Source organism: Rhinatrema bivittatum, chromosome 14, assembly GCF_901001135.1.
Source record: "Rhinatrema bivittatum chromosome 14, aRhiBiv1.1, whole genome shotgun sequence".
In the NCBI taxonomy this organism is placed as follows: domain Eukaryota; kingdom Metazoa; phylum Chordata; class Amphibia; order Gymnophiona; family Rhinatrematidae; genus Rhinatrema; species Rhinatrema bivittatum.
Genome location: NC_042628.1, coordinates 47,183,783 through 47,207,743, shown reverse-complemented (window position 1 = coordinate 47,207,743; position 23,961 = coordinate 47,183,783). Strand labels below are relative to the sequence as shown.

General features: G+C 44.3%; 1 long non-coding RNA gene across 1 annotated transcript in view; it reads left to right on the top strand.

Annotated features, from left to right (window-relative positions):
- LOC115076318 overlaps window positions 1–22,592 on the top strand; it is a 37,054-nt gene extending 14,462 nt beyond the window's left edge. The window contains exons 2-3 of the long non-coding RNA XR_003852727.1: window positions 19,036–19,311; window positions 22,250–22,592. This is a non-coding gene — a long non-coding RNA (uncharacterized LOC115076318). The remainder of the gene's footprint in view (window positions 1–19,035; window positions 19,312–22,249) is intronic.
- The last annotated feature ends 1,369 nt before the right edge of the window (window positions 22,593–23,961 follow it).

The window sequence follows — 23,961 nt, the reverse complement described above, 5'->3', positions numbered from 1 at the left end:
TCCTCCCCGTCTGGACTTGAACCCGGACCTGTGGCATCCCTGGTTAAGGAGAGCACACCAGACAGGGAAGCTGCTACACCACAAAGAGAGCACTAATAAGATTGGGAACTTCTCTAACATTTTGTACATAGAAGAGATAGCTAACGATGCTCCAACTAAGGACTATCCAAATAAGGACTTTCCTGCAAGCCTTAATGCATAAAACATTTATGGATTGAAGGGACATTTTCTCTGCTAGAAAGGTGCCTTCCCTTTCCTGAGTCTCTCTCAGCAGGCGGGCAGTGGCAGGCCCTGCAGCATTCCTGTCCCCTCCCCACCCATGCACATACCAGCCAAAGAGTTAACTGAACCAGCAAATAAATGCCTGTGTGCGAGGCTGCAGATCTCAGCCAGGAAAACCATTAGTCCAGCTGGTAAATATTTACTGACAGCTCTCTCCTCCCCGCCCACCCGCCCGCCGCCTCGCACAGTCCAGCGAGGAGGGAAAATCTAGAGAAAAGGAGGGTAAGGAGGGGCTTCCCTCATCCTCATCCTCACCCCCCTGCAGGAGGCTCCTGCCTCAAGGTGGCAGCAGAGCCGTTTTGGTACATGGGACAGCGCTCCAAACCCAACCCAGACCTTCCTTCCGCCTCCCACTGCTCTCCACCCCTGCCATTTTTTCCCTCCTTTTTTCCCTCTCTTTAGAGGCCTGAGAAGAAAGATTCAGATAACGTTACTGGCATGACAGTTTCACCTGGGTTGTCAGTGTTACACAGAGCGATTAAAATAAAAAGGGGAAGCAAAGAAAGGAACAACTCATATAACAATAATAAAAGTGAAGTTGCAGGTGAGGGAGAGAACAATCTCAGGGACATGTCTGGGGTTTTGGTGCTGCTCCATATTGTCCCTGGTCAGATTTAATTTCAGCCCCGGGGACAGGATACCACATGTTTTGCTGCTGTTTCACCTGTTCCCCCCAGCATTGTACAGATGTTTTCCTGCTCATTATTTTTTTGTGGGAAGAAGTTGATTTTCTCCAGCAGCTTTGGGGGATTTTATTTATTCCAGCATATCTCTACTCGCGTGCCCATTCGTACGTGTAGGTGTGCGCACACGCTCATCTTAAAATTGGCCTGTATGTTTTAATATAGCCAGTTAGATTCAAAGTTACCTGGGTACACAAAGCTGGATAACTTTACCTTAACTTATTATATTCAAAATTAAGACATTTAAGTGACAAAAGCTCTTAGATCTGCTCTGAAGATGGATAGGCGTACTCAGCTAAGCTGGGCCAGATAGGCAGTGGATTCCCCTTTCTGCTTTCTGATGGTACACAGACACCATCTTTCACCCTTCCTCTGGAAAGGGTTGGTGACACAAAAAAAAATCCCTCCTAGCCAAAATCAGGAACAGAACTTCTCCAAGACGCTGATTTTCCCCCTTATGTGGTTGGCAGGGACAAACAGTTCTCACCTCTGTGTACTTCCAGGCAGGGAAACTCCTCCTAGAAACCAAGCATTGACTCTCTCTGCACACAAAAATCTTACTCTGCTCTCTCCCAAGTCAATCCCTTCAAGACCAGGAGAATGCCTCTTCCCACCTCTCAAACCTCAGGCTGGGAGGCCCAAAATTGGAACTCCAAAAGCCTCTCCTTGCCTTCTGAAATCTCAACTCAAAGCGGCCACATCTACTCACCTCCTTGCTTACCTTTATGCAGACTGGGTGGCCAATCCCTGCAGCCTGGAAGGAGGTGCTGGGAAAACCCTGGATTACCCCTCCTTCCTTCTCTCCACTGACTCTACGGTACAGGGACCTAGGGAGGGTCCCTTGCACTCAAAATACCTCAGTTTTAGCCAGGTAATGACTTATCCAGCTAGTGGATATTTTTAAACCCCCAAGGTTTGCCCGACTAAGACCTGAACTTAGCTGGACTAACCATTTTGAATATTGACCTCTAAGTATTTTCCCCAAAGACACACAATGGGAAAAAAAAAGTCCCTCATTTTGGAGCAGAAGTCAGATTTTTTTTTTTTTGTGCTCCTTGTGTGACATTGTTTTTATCATGCAAACTTCTTGAAGGCGTAGCCCGTACCTGCGATGGCTCAAATTTGTAGCTCGTGCATGAAAGTCAAAGATTTGCTGTCAGCTATAAGAAGACAAGGAGCTCCCTCCTGCTTGCTGTGTGTACATTCTTGTTTATTACATATGCAGTGTACATAATTTTGTTCTGTGAACAAGGAAAAATCCAGCTATTTGTAAGCTGGTTGGCTCTCTCAACCATTGCAGAATATCCAGCTGTATCCAGAATATCCTTATCTTGAAAATTAAATGTTATATTACATGTTTAAGAGCTTGCCCCTATTGCTTAAGCAGTAGTGCACAGCTGAAGTTTTCTTTGTGACAGGGCTGGGCATGCTCAGTGGGCGACACTCGATCCTAGGCAGGAAGGGAAGAAAGATGGCTGCCATCGTACTGATGTCTCTCTGTGCTCCTGGTCAAACACTGGTTCTCTTAGATCCTCCAATTGACAACTGGTTCCTTTCAGTGCTCCCTGTTGACGTTAGCTTCTGTTAGTTTCCCCAGTTTTTCCTTGGTTCTTTTAAATGGCCTCCCTTCCCCCTGTGATCCTGGATCCCCCTCAGAAACTCAGGTTCTTCCTCCGCACCTTCTTCTCACCATCATCCCCCAGCCGATTGCTGGTTCTGTTCATGTGACCCTTTGCGCATCTGGATTACCGACCTTGCCCCGGAGGTGACCTGTGACACACGCGGTTCCTGCTGATGAATCATGAGCTCTCCTTATATTTACGTGACATAACAGAAGCAAACAAAACTGAAGGCTGTGCCCAGCCCTGGGTAAGTGTCGCCAGAGTGTGGCCTCTCCAGCTGCTGCTGTTTGATTAAGGGCATAAGTGCAGCTCAGCTGTCCCAGGCTCTAATTGAGCGGCTGTAGGCTCAGCTTTGTAGCTGCAGTTCCCGGCTTCCCAATGACTTTCCTCCATCCTCACCTGCTGCATCTCCCAACACAACACCTGCTCAGCGGACACTCTTCCCTTATGCCACTTTCTGCTTGCTTTGTGGGGAGCGGTTCATAGCTTGAACTTTGACAGCTAACAGCTTTTAAGGTAATCCCCTTTCCTTTTATGGTTTAAATTGGCTGTTACCAATCAGAAATGTTCTCTAGCACAAGCTAAACCCTCCCTTAGTAAATGCATATGGAAGCCAATGGCTTGGAAACTGACCCCAAACTGCTCCTTAATCAGTGCTAGTTGCCCCATTGCCAAAAATGTGTAACTATACTTCTGATTTTGTAGTGTTCACGTTTCAGCTTCATCTGTTCTGTCTACATCTTCTCTACATTTTAATCACTGATTTACATAGAAAAATAGAAACGTATTGGTAGAAAAAGAACAAATGGCCTATCTAATCTGCCCATCCACCCAACTAATTTAGCTTTACAATTCCCTTCACTCCCTCAGAGATCCCCTGAGTTTATCCCATGCTCTCTTGAATTCAGATAGGGCCGGATTTTAAATGCCCTGCTCACGTAAATCCGGCCGGATTTAAGTGCGCAGAGCCCTCGCGCGCCGGAGCGCCTATTTTGCATAGGCCGCCGGCGCGCGCACAGCCCCGGGACGCGCGTAAGTCCCGGGGCTTTGTAAAAGGGGCGGGGAGGGGCGTGTCTGGGGTGTGTCCGGGGTCAGGGGGCGGTTTGAGGCGGGACCGGGGGCGTGGTGCCTGCCCGGGGGCATGGTCGAGGCCTCCGGATCAGCCCCCGGGTTGGGTGATGGCGCGCTTTCCGCAGGTGTAAATCTGCCAACAAAAGGTAGGGGGGGGTTTAGATAGGGCTGGGGGGGTGGCTTAGGTAGGGGAAGGGAGGGGAAGGTGCGGGGAGGTGGAAAGAAAGTTCCCTCCGAGGCCGCTCCGATTTCGGAGCGGCCTCGGAGGGAACAGGCAGCACGCGCCGGGCTTGGCGCCTGGTGCGCGAACAAAAGTATGTGCTCGCGCAAAATTATAAAATCTACCCCATACGGTTTTTGTCTCCACACCTTCACTGGGAGGCCATTTCATGCATCCACCACCCTATTGGTAAAGAAATATTTCCTAAGAAATAGACGAGATATGATAGAGACATTTAAATATCTCAAAGGTTTCCATGCACTGGAGGCAAGCCTCATTCAACAGAAAGGAGGCTCTAGAACAGTGGAGCATGGGATGAAAGTGACAGGGCATAGAATCAGGAGTAATTATAGGAAATATTTCCTTACAAAGAGAGTAGTGGATGCATGGAACGGCCTGCCAGTGTTGGTGGCAGAGATGGGATAAATACAGGAGATCTCAAAGGGAGTGATGTAAATTGTAAGGGCTACATAAATTGGACGGCTGGGCAGACTAGATTGGCTACATGGTCTTTTCTGCCGTCATGTTTCTAAGATTAATCCTGAGTCTACCCCTTTCACCTTCATCCCACAGCCCCTCTTTCTAGAGCTTCCTTTCCGTTTAAAGAGGCTCGCCTCCTGTCCATGGAAATTTTGGAGGCATTTAAATGTCTGTCATATCTACCCTATCTTGCCTTTCTTCTAGAGTTTACATGTTTAGATCTTTAAGTCTATCCCCATATGCTTTTGAACAAAGATCTCTGACTAATTTAGTAGCCACCCTCTGAACCGACTCCATCCTGTTTATATCCTTTTGAAGGTGCGGTCTCCAGAGCTGTAGACAGTATTCTAAGTGAGGTCTCACCAGAGACCTATACAGGGGCAATATCATCTCCCTTTTTCTGCTGACCATTCCTCCCCTAGGGATGTGTATTCATTTAAAACAAAACTGCACAACATGATGAATAAAGCTAATTCATTTCATTCAGGGGGACTCCGAAACGAATTGGGGGCTCCCAGAATGAAACAAATCTTATTCGTTCATTTCATTTTAAACTAATGATTAGACCCAAAGTTGGGGCCTCATCTAGGGAATAGGCCGTGGTCCCAAGAAGGGGCTGCAGCCTATGCCCAAGCTAATGCCGATGCTTCGGCCTAGGCCCAAAGCATGGGCCACAACCTAAGCCTGAACGCGATGCTGGGGCCTCAGCCGAGACTCTAGAAAATTAAACAAAATACCCCCAAACTTATCTGTTGAGTATCTGACGAAAGCTGGGTCACAAGGCCAGGGCCTAGGCCTGGATCCAGGTCCAAGGCTGAGACCTGATCTGAAGGCCAGGTCCTGATGCCAGGGCCTAAACCTAGGCTGGGACCCAGACCCAGGTCTGACACTGCAACCAGACTTGAAAGCTGGGTCCTGACACCGGGGCCTCAGCCTGGACCCAGGTGTGATGCCACAACCCAACTCAGAGGACAGGTCCTGATGCCAGGGCCTCGGCCTAGGCAGGGCCTGGACCCAGGTGTGATGCCACAACCCAACTCAGAGGACAGGTTCTGATGCCAGGGCCTCGGCCCAGACCCGGGCTCAACATCATGAGCTGACTCAGAGGCTGGGTCCTGATGCCAGGGCCTCGGCCTAGGCAGGGCCTGGACCCAGGCCTGACGCCATGACCAGGCCCTGATGCCGGGATCTTGGCCCGGACCCAGGACCAATACCAGAACCCTACTACTTATGCAGCCCAAGTATCTTTCTGGCTTCTGCCGTCACTTTGTCCACCTACTTGGCCACCTTAACATCATCAGATACAATCACCCCCAGATCCCGCTCTTGACAAAAATGGTAAAAAGAACTGGTCCAAGGACTGATCCTTGCGATATAACCCTAGTAATGGCCTCCTCCTCAGAATGAACCCCATTTACCACAGTCACTCTAGTGCGTTATTGAAATCCAAAAGCACTACATCAACTTGATCCAACTCTCTGGTCACCCAATCAAAGAAACTGATTAGATTCATCTGACAAGATCCTATCTCTGGTAAAAATCGTGCTGCCTCAAATCTTGCAATCCTCTTATTTAGCCGTAATTACATTAAGTTGCTCACCACAGAGGTTAAGACTAACCCAGCCCACTCCTTACTTCCACTTTAGTGAATAGGAACCATGTCCACCCATCTCCTGTCCTCCAAAACTATTCCCAAATCTCAAAAAACATGGAAAAGGTCAGCTAGTGGAGCTGCCAGGACTTCTGTAATCTCTCTTGATACCCCTAAATGGATCCTATCCAGCCCCATCGCTTTATCCACTTTAAATTTCAGAAAATCAGTTGAGGTTTATTTCACTTCCAGTCTTATTTGTGTTTCTGTTATGTGATCCTGCTTCTGGCTCTTCTGTATATTTTCATCTGCTCTGAAAAAGCAACTGGAAGTAGCAGAATACAAGAATTCAAATAAATAAATAAAATGTTGTTTTGGCTATGTTATCATAAAATACGTTTTCTCTGCCCGTGTCCTCTCCAGATGCAGAAAGAGCATCCTGTTCTACTGCCAATAGAACATTTATTTATTTATTTGTTTAAGGTTTTTCTAGACCGACATTCATTGGGAACATCATATCGGTTTACATAAAACAGGAAATGCAGCGTAAAACATAAAATAGGGTGGGATGCTTGGGTTTTGGGGGGAGAAATAGATAATTAAAATACAATTTAACTTCAGTACATAACATTTTAACTTCAATGTATAACAGAGTGGGATGCTTAGATTAAGGGGGGAGAAATAGATAAATAAAATACTAAAATAATGGGAGGCAAAAAGGGGATGAGGAGAGAAAATAGAGCAGGCATAGAGGTATCGCGAGAAATAAATTGCTTAAGGAATAATTACATGGAGAACCAAGAATTAACAATGGTATAAGTGCAGAGCAGGTCTAAAAGGTTATGCATTATAAGGGGGAGGAGGAGGGATACATGGGCAGGTGGTCGAGGTATGGAGCCAGAAAGCAGAATGAGGGAGAGGTGAGGATGATGCCCAGTGGAGGGGGGGGGGGGGGGGGCCAGGAGATCAAGTGAAAGCCTGTTTAAATAGCCACATTTTCAGTTTTTGTTTGAATTTTTTGGGCAGAGTTCTTGTCGTAGATTGGTGGGCATAGAGTTCCAGATTGTGGGCCCTGCGATGGATAGGGCACGCTCTTTTGTGGAGGTAAGATGTGTAAGCTTAGTGTGGTGTGTGTGTAAGGTAGCCTTATAGTCTGTTCTGGAAGGTCTGTTGGAGGTGTGGAAGTGTAGTGAGTCATTGAGGAAATGCATATTATGGGGGTGTAAGGTTTTGTGTATGATGGATAGGGTCTTATAGCGGATGTGAGATGCAATAGGGAGCCAGTGTAAATCTTTGAGGATGGGGGTGATATGCTCAGTTTTACGAGTGTTAGTGAGAATGCGGGCAGCGGCGTTTTGCAACATTTGGAGTGGGGAGATTGTGTTTTTGGGAAGGCCTAGGAGGAGGGCATTGCATTAGTCAATTTTTGAAAATATCATGGCCTGGAGTACTGTACGGAAGTCACTGAAGTGGTGGAGGTTTTGGAGGTGTTGAGAGCGAGGTTGAGGTTAGTGAGGAGTGTGTTGATTGCGGCGAGAGCAATTTCCCAGGTTTTGATGGTGTTGGGTAGGGAATCAGTTATGGGGATGAGTATTTGTACATCATCCGCATATATGAAATGTGTGAGACCAAGTTCGGAGAGGAGGTGGCAGAGCGGTAGTAGGTAGATGTTAAAAAGAGTAAAGGATAAGGAAGAGCCTTGGGGAACGCCTTGTGATAGATGGATTGCTTGGGATTCGGTGTTGCCTATTCGTACTTTGAATTGTCGGTTGTTTAGGTAGGATGCGAACCAGCGAAGTGGGATACCTGAGATGCCAATTTCATTAAGCTGGCTGAGGAGGATGTTGTGGCTTATGGTGTCGAATGCAGAGGAGATATCTAGCAGTGCAATATCACAGAAGAGCAATTGTCACAGAACACAGTGCAATTGTCACAGACAAACATGTCACAGAAGAGCATAGGATTGGCCAATAAGCATGTCTAATGACTGGAAGCACTGTCAGCATCCTTCTCCTAAATACACCGTTCCAAGTTGTATTATGTCCCTGTTTTATTGTAACTGCTACTTTTTCTTTTAGCACCTGTTAATGTTCTTATTATATTACTTTTGTCACACCTTGTTAATTGTAAACCGGCATGATGCGATTCCCATCGCGAATGCCGGTATAGAAAAACTCAAAATAAATAAATAAAAATAAAATAAATAAATAAAATACTATCTGAGCCCTCTACCAAACCTCAGGGACTGTGTGCACTGCTGGCATCTCCCTCCCAGGGACAGTAAGCACCTCCTAGCTCAGGCTGTCATGGACAGCAGGCACCCAGGTCTTGAATCGGCCTGCGGCTCCTGCTGAGCTGACCTTGCTGTGCTAGCTCTGGCCTCTCCAGAACTGATTTCCAGACTCACTGCACTCCAAAATGGCTGCATGCAAGGCAGAGCAACCATCCTGGCCATTCCTGTTTAGTAGGTGTTAATTGGCACCTGAGTATTAAGTCCTGCAAGAAGAGGTCCTTGGAGGTTTCCTTTTAGCCTGTAGCCAGTAAAATAGCAAGAAAGAATCTGAGCCAGAGACAGCTGCCTGAATGGCAGAGCTCTCATTAGTGCTGCCCAGCCATTCACAGCTGGCTCCAGAATGTTTGCTAACACTGGGCCCGGGTTTAATCATCCATGATGAGCTAATCACACAGCTAAAGGGAGACACTTGGCAAGCAGCCCTTCATGTCTGGACGTGAACATCACCACATGTGCTGAGCCACTGCCTGCTCAGGAAAGACTCTACAGAGCCAGACCCCCACCATCACAGCACCACAAGAGAAAAGGAAGTGTCTGCGGTAAAGACCACTGAGACCGATGAGGCAACAATACCGGTAGTTGGTTCCTTAGGGCAGCAAGGTGGAGAAGACAGCAAAAAATGCCCACTACTGCCGTTCCTGCCTTCCATGGCCACTGTTACCCCCTCCTCACCTCCACTCCCTGCCCACGCTGGCACCCTGCTGTTTTTTCCCCCTTCCCTCCAAACTCCTCTCCTTCCAGCCTGGGAGTCTCCCCCCACCCACTCATTAATAACCTTGTACCTTACTGCTACCAGCTGCAGCGCGCCCTCCTTGAGCGCAGGGATTGTGAGCCAGTCTTAGCAGCAGTCCCACTTCCTCCCTTTAAATCAGAAAACTCACATGCAAGGGGAGAAGGCTTTTGTAGGGACTGTGAGCGTGAGCTGGCTTACAGGCCCTGAACTTAAAAAACGGAGTGTTGTTGCTGGCTGAGGTGTGGACGGTGGCAGTGAAGGCAGGGAGGGGCTGCAGCCGTGGAAAGAGGTGGGGAAGTAGTCCGGGGGGATAGAGAGGAGAATGGGGGGAGGGGGGGGGGGACAAATACTGAAGCCACCTAGGGGCAGTAAAATTCTTGTACCAGACCATGTTGGTATTTGAAAAGAAATCATCTTCTTACAGAGAGGCAGATATTGTTATATTGTTTAGAAAGCCCCCATCAGAGCCCTCAGCACTGTATGCTCACAGAAGAATGATTATTGTTTAGAAGGCAACAAAGAAACTAAATTTGCAATCCCAGAAAAACAATCATACAAAAAATACAAAATGAGAAACACGTGAAGGAAAAATCACAAAATAGGAAATTAGCACACGGATTGTGGGTCTTCCTTTGGGATCTATACAATAATTTTCATGGAAAGCAGGCGCTGACTTTTCAGTGCCTGCTTTCTTAATGCACGCATGGCGCCCGCAAGAGGGGTGCCATGCAATATGTAAATTAGGGGATCGCGACCTGCCGCAGCTGCCGGTTATGAAGACCGATGCCGGTAAACTTGGCATTGGTTTTCATAACTGGCCGTCTGCCAGTAATGAAAATGGCCGCCGATAAACTCGGCGGCCATTTTCATTGCTGGCCATTTCAACTACCGGTATGTTACCTGTGCTCAGCTATTAATGCTCTAGGCAGGCGTTAATAGCTGAGCGATAAATGTACGTCTGAGATGCACATTTATCTTTTTGCATGTGGAGTGAATGAGTAATAGGCTCGTTCACATGTATTTGCATGTGATGAGTGCTATTACAGTCACTCCGCGTCTGATGCGGGTTAAATAGGTGCTAATCCCCCAATTGCAATAGGGGGTGGATTACAGCTTATTTTACCCGCGTTGGACTGCGCGCACTGTATTGCATCGGCCCCTTTGTGAAGCTAACTCATGAGCCTCTGAAACAACAACTCACCATTTTTTTTTTAGAATGTTTTATTTATTTATTTAGATTCAGATTCTGCCTTTTGCCCACTTCAAAGCAGATTACATTCAGGTACTGCAGGCATTTTGCTGCTCCTAGAAGGCTCACAATCTAAGGGCCTCACTCACTAAGCATGTTTCCCATAGACAAGGAATGGGAGAAAAGCCTTCGTGAATCAGGCCCCAAGTTTATACCTGAGGCAATGGGGGGTGAAGTGGCTTGCCCAAGGTCACGCGGAGTGGCAGTAAGATTTGAACCCTGGCTTACATCCCGCTGCTTCCAACCTCCAGGCTACTCCTTCAGAAAGCAAGAAATAGAAAACAAAGTGCAGTCTGGAAAGACATATGAAAACCCCCATGTCATAGCGTTTGGGCAAATTTTGCCTGACTCAAGAGGAAAATCTTGTTAAAAGCAGGGAAACCGCCTTCCAAACACCTGCAACCCCGCTGTACATTGCCAAGCGAGATTCCTGGCAGTACATGTTTGTTTCACTTGTGGGTGTGACCCCCTGAAGCAAGCATGACGGATCTCGAGACACTGCCAATGGTGGGCTCTGTGTCGTGAGAGCTGGCAGCCCTCAGCGCTCTTCCCTGTGATGTTTGCATCTGAGCATGGCTTAACCGGCAGAAGAGTGGCCTTTGTTTTCTTTGGCAGTTATGGAGGGGAGAAACCATTGAGTCATTTGCAGATCTGGTTGAGCAGTTCCAGATAGCGGAGCTTGCAGAGCAGGGGATGGAACCCTGGGCTTTCCTCGCTATTCTGAGCGGTTTCTTCGTGGTGATCACTCTCTGGAGGGGAAAGCTGTTTCGCGTGCGTATGGTTCTACAACTATTGAAATTCTGGATAGAATCTCTTCGGTGATACAGTAGCGGAACGATGACTTTTGCAGCTCTCACTGGATGATCCTCATCTCTATGACTGACCACATCATCCTAGGCCTAGACAAAGGACAAGCCTTCCTTTTGATCCTACTTGACCTTTCATCTGCATTTGACACGGTCAATCACTCCCTTCTCATCAACCAACTAACAGCCATAGGTATCTCAGGCACTGCCCTATCATGGTTCAGAACCTTCCTCAGCAATAGAGGATATAAGGTTAAGATTCATAATAAAGAATCCTCACTTCACCCTGCGTCAGTAGGAGTCCCTCAGGGCTCATCCCTGTCCCCTACCCTGTTTAACATTTATCTGTTACCCTTATGTAAACTTCTCACTGACCTCAATCTCAAACACTTCCTCTACGCTGACGACATTCAGGTCCTGATCCCCATCAAGGAGTCGCTCGCGAAAACTCTCTCTCACTGGGAAACCTGCCTCCAAAATATCAAACAGCTTCTAACAAGCCTCAACCTGATACTAAATTCATCAAAAACGGAACTTCTACTCATCACACCAGAAAACAGCTCCCTTACACACACTCATCCAGCCCTACCAAATACTACACAAGTGAGAGACCTAGGAGTTCTAATTGACAATCACCTAAACCTGAAAGCTAACATCAATAAAACCACCAGAGACTGCTTTTATAAGCTCCAAGTGCTGAAAAGAATACGACCTCTCTTCCACACACATGACTTCAGAACGATTCTACAATCAATCATTTTCGCAAAGCTGGACTATTGTAACACCATCTTGCTTGGTCTCCCTTCATCACACACCAAACCACTGCAAATGGTCCAAAATGCCTCCGCCCGTATACTCACTAACACCAGAAGAAGAGAACACATAACCCCTATCCTGATGCACCTCCACTGGCTGCCCATCCACTTCAGAATAATCTACAAGGCCATTCTCACCATTTTTAAAAACATCCATCAATTAGCCCCAATTGATCTCCATATCCCCCTCCAATTACACAACTCTACAAGACCGACAAGAGATGCTTACAAAGGATCACTGCAAGTACCTCCAGCCAAAACAACCAGACACATTACACTTAGAGATCGGGCCTTCTCCACAGCTGGTCCAAATTTATGGAACACCATTCCCCCGGATCTTAGAATGGAACCAAGCATCTCAACATTCAAGAAAAGACTTAAGACGTGGCTGTTCACGCAGGCCTTTCCTAACTCTAACAGTATTTAACTCCCATCAATCAACACACTTCGCTAGTAATAGCATTAATAGCCACCTCTTACAATGTTATTATATATATATAATTATCTGATCTTAATTTTCCTTCTTTCTCCAAGTTATTTATTTCCTTGTTACATGTAACTGCTTTTCTGCACGATTGTTCAAATTGTAAAGTTTATTGTAATTGCACCCCTGTTTCTTGTGAACCAGCATGATGGGACTTCCGTCTTGAATGTTGGTATATAAAAAACGTAAATAAATAAATAAATAAAATAAATGATACTGGGATAAGATATGGCGGGAAGCACACTCCATATCTATCTGTGCAAAAAGAGTTGATCTCATGGTTAAATTGTTACATTGCACCTATCGTTATCCTGTGCTTTACACCGTCTTTCCTGGGTCGTCTCCGCTGTGCTAGCGTGGCTGTGAGTGGACTAAAAGATACTTATTTTCATTTGTGGTGGTCGTGCCCGCAAGTATTTTCTTTTTGGGAGGATATCAAAAGGGAAGTCAGATTAATGTGTGGCAATTTTTCTTTAATCCCTTGTGTGGGGCTTCTAGGTTATTGGAAGGACACCACCGAAAATATCTCAGCCACAGACAGACTCCTTATTAATCAGTGCCTTCATGCTGCTTAGGCATACAATTGCATTGATGTGGAAAGGTGCTCCCGATATATCCCAGTGGCATTCTCAATGGTTGAGATTGCAATTATTGAGAAAATCACCTATTCTTTAAGGGAAAAACTGGATAAATATGATCAGATTTGGAAAAAGGTTCTGGGATTATTTGCAAAAATAGTGTTGTGGTCAATGCAGTGGTCTGTGGGTAGGCAATTATGTTAATTTGAGGGGTGGTTGAGTATCTCTGGTGTGACTGGATGGCTTTGGAGATGGTCACTATACCTTTAGGTGTTGGATTTTGTAACTTATGAAACAAATTAACCTTACTGTGTAATTCTATGCACGGCCACCTGTATGTTGTTTGTTAAAATAAACAGTTACAAAAAAAAAAAGAAAGCTAAGTATTTGCATTTAGCACATGACCTTGTAATCAATGTCTTCTAATTAAGGTCTTCACCAGACCACACTCCAATTTTCATCATCTGGATTGGATATTTTACTTGCAAAAATGCTTTATAAAGAGGATGCAAATGCTTGGTGTATGATTAAAAAGAGTGCATGATAAGACAACTGTAACCTGCTTATTTTACATCCATGAGGTTTTCAGTTCTTTGATTCACTGCACAATTTATTATACCAATTCTAATAAGTTATCGCACATTCTGTATATTATATGCCCTCACTATGTTGTGGTACAGTAAAAGTCTGAGGGATGGGGGTCTCCTCTGGCCCAATAAAACTCAAGTTTGCATCATGCAGCTTCCAGAGGGACTTGGGTGTTACATCACCCTCCTAGTGACCAAATATGGCACCTGCCTCAGCTGCAAAACCTCACACTCCTCTCCTGAAAGGAGGTCTCTGACCCTTGAGGATCCTACCCCTTGAGGATCCTGGAAAAATACTTTAAATGCCTCCTGAAGTGAATTATTAAACAATTCCTGGTCAATGTCTGAGAAGTGCAAACCAACCTTCCTGTAAAAACATTCACATGTTGCTGAGACCCATTCATGCTAATTCTTTCAACCATGAATGTGGATAAGTGCAAGGTGATGCATATAGGGAAAAATAACCCATGCTATAATTACACAATGTTGGGTTCCATATTAGGTACTACAACCCAAGAAAGAGATCTAGGTGTCATAGTGGATAACACATTGAAATGGTCGGTGCAGTGTGCTGCGGCAGTCAAAAAAGCAAACAGAATGTTGGGAATTATTAGAAAAGGAATGGTGAATAAAACGGAAAATGTCATAATGCCTCTGTATCGCTCCATGGTGAGACTGCACCTTGAATACTGTGTACAATTCTGGTCGCCGCATCTCAAAAAAGATATAATTGCGATGGAGAAGGTACAGAGAAGGGCTACCAAAATGATAAGGGGAATGGAACAACTCCCCTATGAGGAAAGACTAAAGAGGTTAGGACTTTTCAGCTTGGAGAAGAGACGACTGAGGGGGGATATGATAGAGGTGTTTAAAATCATGAGAGGTCTAGAACGGGTAGATGTGAATCAGTTATTTACTCTTTCGGATAGTAGAAAGACTAGGGGGCACTCCATGAAGTTAGCATGGGGCACATTTAAAACCAATCGGAGAATGTTCTTTTTTACTCAACGCACAATTAAACTCTGGAATTTGTTGCCAGAGAATGTGGTTAGTGCAGTTAGTATAGCTGTGTTTAAAAAAGGATTGGATAAGTTCTTGGAGGAGAAGTCCATTACCTGCTATTAAGTTCACTTAGAGAATAGCCACTGCCATTAGTAATGGTTACATGGAATAGACTTAGTTTTTGGGTACTTGCCAGGTTCTTATGGCCTGGATTGGCCACTGTTGGAAACAGGATGCTGGGCTTGATGGACCCTTGGTCTGACCCAGTATGGCATTTTCTTATGTTCTTATGTTCTTATGAATTCCAAATTCCAATTTGGCAACCTACCTTCTAGAGTCCCCTGTTCCATTGCTTGCACTGCACCCATCTGTGCCAAGGAATAATGTCCGACCAGCATAAATAGGTCTGGGGCAAAAGAGAAGCAGTTTTGTTGATGTCCATTTTTGCCAGTCAAACTGACAGTAAATCATACCTCCCAAATTGTTGCCTCTACGGTGCGATACAAGAACATCTGGCGAAACATGCATCAAGCATCTGCAGCAGGTAGGGGATCAACTGGCTTCTACGCAGGCTGCACCTATCAAACCAGAAAACATAATTGCTATATAGTGTGAGATCAAGGTGGTACCTACAAGGCCTTGCATTTGCTCTCCTGTTTGGCTAGAAAATGAAAGCGTGGCTGATAATCCACATAATCCTTTGTCTAGGGGCACAGCTAGCAAAAGAATGAATGTACAATGAAGCAAATCCACAATGAAGCAAAAGAATAAATGCACAATGAAGCAAGAGAATGAATGCACAATGAAGCAAATGCACAATGAAGCAAAAGAATGAATGACAATGAAGCAAATCCACAATGAAGCAAAAGAATGAATGCACAATGACGCAAGAGAATGAATGCACAATGAAGCAAATGCACAATGAAGCAAAAGAATGATTGCACAATGACGCAAATCCACAATGAAGCAAAAGAATAAATGCACAATGAAGCAAAAGAATGAATGCACAATAAAGCAAATCCACAATGAAGCAAAAGAATAAATGTACAATGAAGCAAATCCACAATGAAGCAAAAGAATGAATGCACAATGAAGCAAAAGAATAGATGTACAATGAAGCAAAAGAATGAATGCACAATGAAGTAAATCCACAATGAAGCAAAAGAATGAATGCACAATGAAGCAAATGCACAATGAAGCAAAAGAATGAATGACAATGAAGCAAATCCACAATGAAGCAAAAGAATGAATGCACAATGACGCAAATCCACAATGAAGCAAAAGAATAAATGCACAATGAAGCAAAAGAATGAATGCACAATAAAGCAAATCCACAATGAAGCAAAAGAATACATGTACAATGAAGCAAAAGAATAAATGCACAATGAAGCAAATCCACAATGAAGCAAAAGAATGAATGCACAATGAAGCAAAAGAATAGATGTACAATGAAGCAAAAGAATGAATGACAATGAAGCAAATCCACAATGAAGCAAAAGAATGAATGCACAATGAAGCAAATCCACAATTAAGCAAAAAAAAAAATGATTGCACGTATTCATATAATTGTCTGGTCCACTCCTGATATAAGTAGTGAGAAGACAATTTTCCAACAGCCTGCATAAGGCTAAAGTCTGCAGGTACTTTTTACCCTCAACCTGAATTTTCGCAGTGGATTTAGGTGCATAAGTCTGCTTTGAAAATTCATGGGTGTCTCCAGTGTGCACGCCAACATGCAGGCACAAAGTTGCACCTGTGAGCAGCAGCAGTAACTTTTTGCATGTCGATTTATGTGCATTCTTTACAAAACCCAAACTCCGCCCCCAACATGCCTTTTCTGAGTGCACATAAGAGTACACAAGCAATTGAGATACATGCACTGGCCCCCAATTGATTTTCAAAAAGCAATTTGCGTGCATTGACTGGGTTTTATGTACAAAAATTATTTTGAAAATGAACCCCAAATACATCAGACCTTCATCACCTAATCTTCTGTGACCAAATTGGGCAGACCAGATTGGGCAGCATTTGTAGCTGCCCCAATTCAGAAAGAATGTGTCCTGAATTCAGCTGGGTCATGACAATGGTTAAGATTGTATGCTTGTGCACTGTGGTGAATTAGAAGCATGTAAAAGGTCATGGTAATTTTATTTTAATAAACCAACTTTCAGAAACATCACATTTTTGGAAGGGGAGGGATTAAACTGAGGGGCAATATCACACAGTTTTAACGTTGGAAATAACTACACCTTTTTTCCTGGCATTAGGCTGTGTAATATTCACCTTTATATATTCACCTTTATATAATATTTTATATAATATATATAATATATAAAATATATATAATATATAATTTATATATATAATATATAATATATAAAATGTAATATTCACCTTTATATAGCCGCTTTTTGCAGACCATATTCGTTACTAAAATTCCTTGTAAAAAGATGAACTCACACATACTATTCATTACACGGTTAAGGTTTTGTTAATTGTTAAATTTGTTAAATATAATTATTATTACTTTCAATGTTCATTGTAATAAGGTTAAATAGTTGTAATAAGGTTCAATAGCTGATTGTTATTGTTCAATGTTCCATGTAAAAAAAAACCCGGTCTAACCTCCCAGACCAGGGCAACCTTTTCGTTACTTGTAAACCGGATTGATTTGTATTGTATACAGGAATTCCGGTATATAAAAATTAAAAATAAATAAATAAATAAATAAATAATATGCCCAAAATGGCCGTAACACAATTTGTGATAAATTTTGCATTTTAGCCATGGCTGGGCTGAGAGAGAGAGAGAGAAAGAGAGCCACAAATAGTCTCTGGGGAGTCCTTCACAGTATCTAACTATTTATATGACTGTAGGAGGGCCAGCTAATAACTCGAGGTGAGGTGTTGGTGGTAGTTTAGGGTTTAGGGGCCAGTTTTACATGCAGAGTGAGACATATGAACTGCACAATACGCCTCTGTGAAGATTTGACTTCATTTGGAGTGAGGAAAATCTCACAGAGATGAGATTACTACTATGTTATCTCACTCTAGCTTGATGGTACCCTGTTCTAGAGTCCATCAAGCTAGGACGAGAGAATATTGGTCAAATATCCCTGACCAAAATGGTGTGGGGTCAGCATCAGATGACTATGAGGAGAGGCTGAAGGATCTGAATATGTACAACCTGGAAGAGAGGAGGTGCAGGGGAGATATGAGATAGACCTTCAGATACCTGAAAGGTTTTAATGATGTACAATCGTCAAACCATTTCCATTGGAAAGAAATTAATAGAACTAGGGGGTCATGAAATGAAACTCCAGGGAGGATAAGAACATAAGGTATGCCATACTGGGTCAGACCAAGGGTCCATCAAGCCCAGTATCCTGTTTCCAACAGTAGCCAATCCAAGTCATAAGTACCCAAACATTAAATAAATCCCAAGTTAATATTGCTTATTAATTAGTAGCAGTTTATGGGATTTTTCCTCTAGGAACTTATCCAAACCTTTTTTAAGATGGCTACCATCAGGAAGTGCCCAGGGGTATCTACCACAGATGCTACTAGAATGCAATCCATACATCCCAGGTCCGTAATACAGGATGAAAAACACAAAGAGGACAAAGACAATCTGCCCTCATTACCAATTGATAAGCGGATTGTGCAATTGGAGCCATGGTAAATCCAGAAAGACCATGCATTAAGGTGATTCAAGAACCCAAAGTGATATAGTCTCAGACTGCCACGTGCTCTCTCTTAATTTCAGGTAAAAAGTGTTGTAGTTGCGATATTCAACGGTCAGAAAATTAGATTTTTTTTCAAATTCTAAATTTGTATTTATTATCCCAACTTCCTATATTATCACTCTGCCTGATGTTTGTCCTGTCTCTCCCAATAACTTGTGTCACAGATAGCAGATCTTCTATGAAACCCAGCTCACACGTTTTGTGTGCCCCCAATGTCCCTGACAATAAGAATCCAATTTCCTTTTTTTTTATTTAGGAAACAGACGGATCTGTACAGGTAAGTTCTGTGAGAGCACATGGTGACATCATCAAGCATTTTGAAAGGTGTTCTGCCATTGGTTACTGCTTGCAGTTACCAGCTGAGTTTACCATTTCAGTCTGGTTTGCTTGGCATCTGTAAACAGTGATGCACATAATGCACGGTGTCAGCAGCATACAATAGTGTCTGTGCCAAAGAAGGGAGCCAGGCGTCATGAAATGTTCACCCATTTCTTCATCATTTAGTGGAATTTGATAGAAACATTTCCATGGAATGTAAATCCACCAACAGACAGTTCTTAAATGTCATCATAGCCCTCCCTCCTTCCTTTAATCCATTCCATTTTTTAAACTTCCTTTTCTGTGAACTATCACTGTTTAATCTTGTACACTTTTTTCAGGTTTTTTTTTCCCTTATTACCCCCTCCTCGCCCAGCACCACCACCAGGAATTTTCTTCTACTGTGTGATAATATTTTTCACTGCCAGTAGGGTTGTCTCATCTTTATCTGCCATTCCCTTTTATTTCTGACATAGCAAAGAAAGTGCACGCCTTTCACCCCATAACACTGTGTGCTGTACGTCAACACACACGTAAAGAAAGATTGGGTACCCAAAACAAGGAGGCTGAAAAGAGAAGTAACAGTGCCAGGAAGCAGGAAACCCGCTGTGCTCAGTGCTCCGCTGCTGCCCCGGGCCCAGCCGTGAGAGAGGCGGCCCGGAGACAACGGCACACCCGGCAACCGCGCAGAGAAATGCCGCTTCCTTGCAGGCCTCCGCAGGCGGGATCTTAAGCAGAGGCCATTTCCGCAGGTAAAAAGCGTTGTAGTCGCGATATTCAATGGTCGGAAAATTACCCTCCCTCCTTGCAGCTAAAAGTTTTGTTATTTATGTCTACTCGGTCTATTTCTACTCATTTATTTTATTTCGCATTTATATTTGATGTAGCGTGGCCAACGTTTCCGTGAGACATACCTGGACACCCCACTACACTTCATGCTTTGGGAGGGGGGAGGGGGAGGGATTACATACAGTTAGTTGTCGATCCACTCATTACTTGGCTTTCAAGCACCCCCTCAATATACTTTGTTTTATAAAATGTTATTTCAACTATCCTCATAAATACATCAGCCGTAGCCTCTCTCATGTAGTTTTGCTCTCTATCACAGCTAAAGCCTTTCTAATACACACCCACCTCCATACTTCCCCAGAAGCACACAGCCTCCTATCTTATACATCCACACACATAAGCTCCCAAACACACAGCTTCCTCTCTCATTCACACAGACTCCCAAACACACAGCTTCCTCTCTCATTCACATGCACACTCCCAAACACACATCCTCCTATCTCACACACATATGCGCGCTCCCAAACACACATCCTCCTATCTCACACACATATACACACTCCCAAACACACAGCCTCCTCTCTTACATACACATACACCTACTCCCAAACACACAGCCTCCTCTCTCATTCACACACACTCCCAAACACACAGCTTCCTCTCTCATTCACACGCACACTCCCAAACACACAGCCTCTTCTCTTATATACACATACACCTATTCCCAAACACACAGCTTCCTCTCTCATTCACACACACACTCCCAAACACACAGCTTCCACTCTCATACACACGCATACTCCCAAACACACAGCTTCCTCTCTCATTCACACGCACACTCCCAAACACACAGCTTCCTCTCTCATACACATGCACACTCCCAAACACACAGCCTCCTCTCTCATACACACGCACACTCCCAAACACACAGCTTCCTCTCTCAAACACAGGCACACTCCCAAACACACATCCTCCTATCTCACACACATATGCACACTCCCAAAAACACAGCTTCCTCTCTCATACACACACCCCCCCAAACTCACAGCCTCTTCTCTTATATACATATACACCTACACCCAAATACACAGCCTCCTCTCTCATTTACAGATGCATACTCCCAAACACATAACCCGCTCTCTTACACACAGCCTCCTCTGTCAGACACACATACAGCCTTCACTCTCATACACACACACACACACTCCCAAACAATCATCCTCCTATCTCATATACAGATGAACACTCCCAATCACACAGCCTCCTCTCTGACATAGGTGGCTCACTTTTCCTTTCCTTAAACCTTCCCAGTCTCCCTTGTGCCACCTATCTCTCAATATGTTTTCCCCCCTCCTCTGTTCACTCCTGTCTTGTGCTGCCCTCCTGTCTCTAGACCCCTCCCTCCCCAAGCTCGTCTTTCTCTCCCTCCTCCTTCCTTCCTGTCTCCCTCCCCAGTGCCTTCCTCTTTATCTAACTTGTTTCCTCTTCTGTCACATGTCTCCTTTGTGCCCCTTCTGTCTCATTCTTCCCTTCACCATCTATGTCTTCTGCCTTCCCTCATGCTCCCGTTGTACCTCTCCCCTTCCCTGTGACCTTCCTTCCTTCCATACCCCTCTGTGGCTCTGTTGCTCCCCATGTGTCTATCTTCCTTTCCCTCCCCTTTTTTCTGTGTTCCCTCTGTCTCTCCCCTTTCCCCACCCCGTGACTCTGTCTCTTCTCTTCTATTCTGTATTCCTCAGCTTGCTGGCTGCAGCCCCTTTCTCAGGTCTTGGCCCAGCACTCAGTGAGGGAGGGGGAGGGACCCAGAGAGCATTACTGCAGAGATCTGTACAATGCAGGGAAATGAAAAATTGTGGAAATCACACTTCCAAAAAAGAATCCAGAATATCACTCTCAATCCCTTTCAAATAGTTCAGAACAAAGTCAAATCACCATTCTAAATTATTGACTCTGCAATATCCCAGGACCTGTGGGGGTTGGACATTCACAACTTATTTCTCTATTTTCTTGCATCAAGATTAGTGGGCATTAAAGACTGGTTATCACAAGTTGGTTCTCCAAGCTGGATGTCACTGGAAAATTTGTTGTTGAGAGAGTTCAGTTTAACTTTGCTCCTCACGTTTCTTCTCACCATGCTAGAATACGGAGGTCAAACCCAGTAGTATCTCACAGAATTTGGTGCACAGCTAACAAATTATTGGGTTCTGGTATTATCTCTTCTCACCTTTTCTCCAGTCTTGGAGGAATGGGGTAAGATGGGTTTGAGATTTCTAGATCAGATTTGGGTTGGAGGTCAGTTTCGAGGTTTTCAGGAACTTAAGAATAAATATCATATAGAAGACCATACTCGATATGTATTTTTACATTTGCAACAGGCCATAGAGTGGCACCCAGACAATGGAGGTACATGCACTGGTTTAGAATCTCTATTACTCCAACCCAAGTTTCAGAAACTATCGATTTCTAGAATTTACATGTTTTTGTTAGATGGTATATTTGATCCAGAGACTTGTCCCACAATCATTGAGAAGTGGAAAGAGGATTTGTCTTTGACACTTGTTGAGGATGATTGGAAAGATTTATGGAATTCGACTCTTAAATTGTCCTGGTGTAAGAAAGTCCTGGAGTTAATGTTCTGATTGCTATTCAGTACATATCGATTTCCCTTGTTCTTTTCTATATTTAATGCTTCGAGTTCATTATGTTGGCAGGGGTGCAACGAATCCGCTTCTCACTTTCATATGAGGTGGGACTGTCTAATTGTTGGCAACTTTTGGCAGCAGGTTGAGATGCTAATTGGCGAAATATTGGGACAGTCTCTTCAATTTAATGCATTGTTATGTTTGTTGGAAAGATGGGATGATATGGCTGTGAATTAATCTGCAAAGCTTTTGGTTATAGAGTTACTTCATGCTGCCAGAATCTCCATTGCTTATTACTGGAAGTAGACTCCCTCGATCAGTCATTGGAAGTCGGTAGTAGCTGATATCGCTATTATGGAGAAGATCGTGTCTCTTGTCAACAAACAGGAGGTCTTCAATAATATTTTGAAGATATACTGGGAGTAGAGACAACGTATTTAGAGACTTATCTGTACGTTATCTGGTCTTGACATAAGCAATTCCATGGTTTTGGTTTTCACCTAAAATTGAGTTTTTTGCAGTGGCTATATATGTTATATTATGTTCTGTTTTTTGTGATCAAGGAAGACAGTGTTTTGTATTATTTGCGGTCATGTGTTGTTGCATCCTAAAATAAAGAGATTTAAAAAAAATTTCAAATAACAGTTCTATGTGTAAATCTCTCTTCAGCCTTGAACTAGGCCCAACTTCCTTAGCATTCACAACAGTTAAATCCAAGTTAATACTCACAATTTTTAGGATGGCTGCTAGGCAACTCACTCCCTCTTCTGTAGATGGAATGCAGCCCCCCAACCCTGCTCAGAGAACTTACTGGTCTTGAAAGCCATCCTTACATTTTCCTTAATTCATTCTGTAAGCTCTCAGATTAATTTCTTTAGATATCTCTTCACATTTCTCAGGCTTCCTGAGACACCTCTGGGGCATCCCTGCCCAACTCCTTCTAAATTCCACTTTATCGCCAGGAGAGGGTCACAACTGCCTTCTTCTCCTGGCTTAGTGACTCTGAGAGAACCCCAGCCCACATCCTATATACCCTCCAAAAACCCTGTCCAAAGGAATGGGACTAATCTGTCGAGAGTTAAAAGACATTCCCTCTAACAGAGCGGCAGTTACTACCCTTAACAGAAACATGGGGGTAAACTGCATGGAGCGGCAGTTACTACCCTTAAGAGAAACATGGGAGTAACCTGCACGGAGCGGCAGTTACTACCCTTAAGAGAAACATGGGGGTAACCTGCACGGAGCGGAAGTTACCATCTTGGGAAGCTTGCTGGGCAGACTAGATGGACCATTTTGGTCTTTTTCTGTTGTCATTACTATGTTACTATGTTATGTAACCATCTGATGACCTCACTCTTTCTGGAACCTTTCCTTGTGCAGGAGAGGCATCGCAGGCAGAGGCTGGCTGTTGAGAATCTGCCCCCCTTAAAGGCACAAGGGTTCCCAGGTCAGCAACAGTGAAATCGCCACTGGGCTAGTATGCGCCCCCTGCATTGTTAAGGAGGCTCCTCTTTATTTTATTTTATTTTTTTTTAAAATGTATTTTCAACACGAACACAGGAATTCATTGTCTCCACCGGCACCGGCACCTCTCCTCTTAAACCATGACTGCACGGTTCGCTGATGAGCTGACTGAACCGTACGGGCACAGAGGAAACAGAAGAGGCGCCGGCACCGCAGAAGGAAGCGCCACGTTATAAGTGATGGCCAGGTCATGAAGGAGGGGTGGTGTCTTCCAAATCGCTGAGAGCCTGACCACTTGCAGGCACTGTGGAGCACATTATAATATCCTGCTGTCAGCAGTGGATCTACATAAGCTTTCTGAGCAGCCGGAGAGTGGATGACCCATGGCTAGCTGTTGCTGGGTCTCTGCTAGCTGCAAAGGTTGATTTGGGATGTGTGTGTGTGTTTGCACACCCACTGTCACTCCTTGTGACCTTGGACAAGCCACTTCACCCACCATTGCCTCAG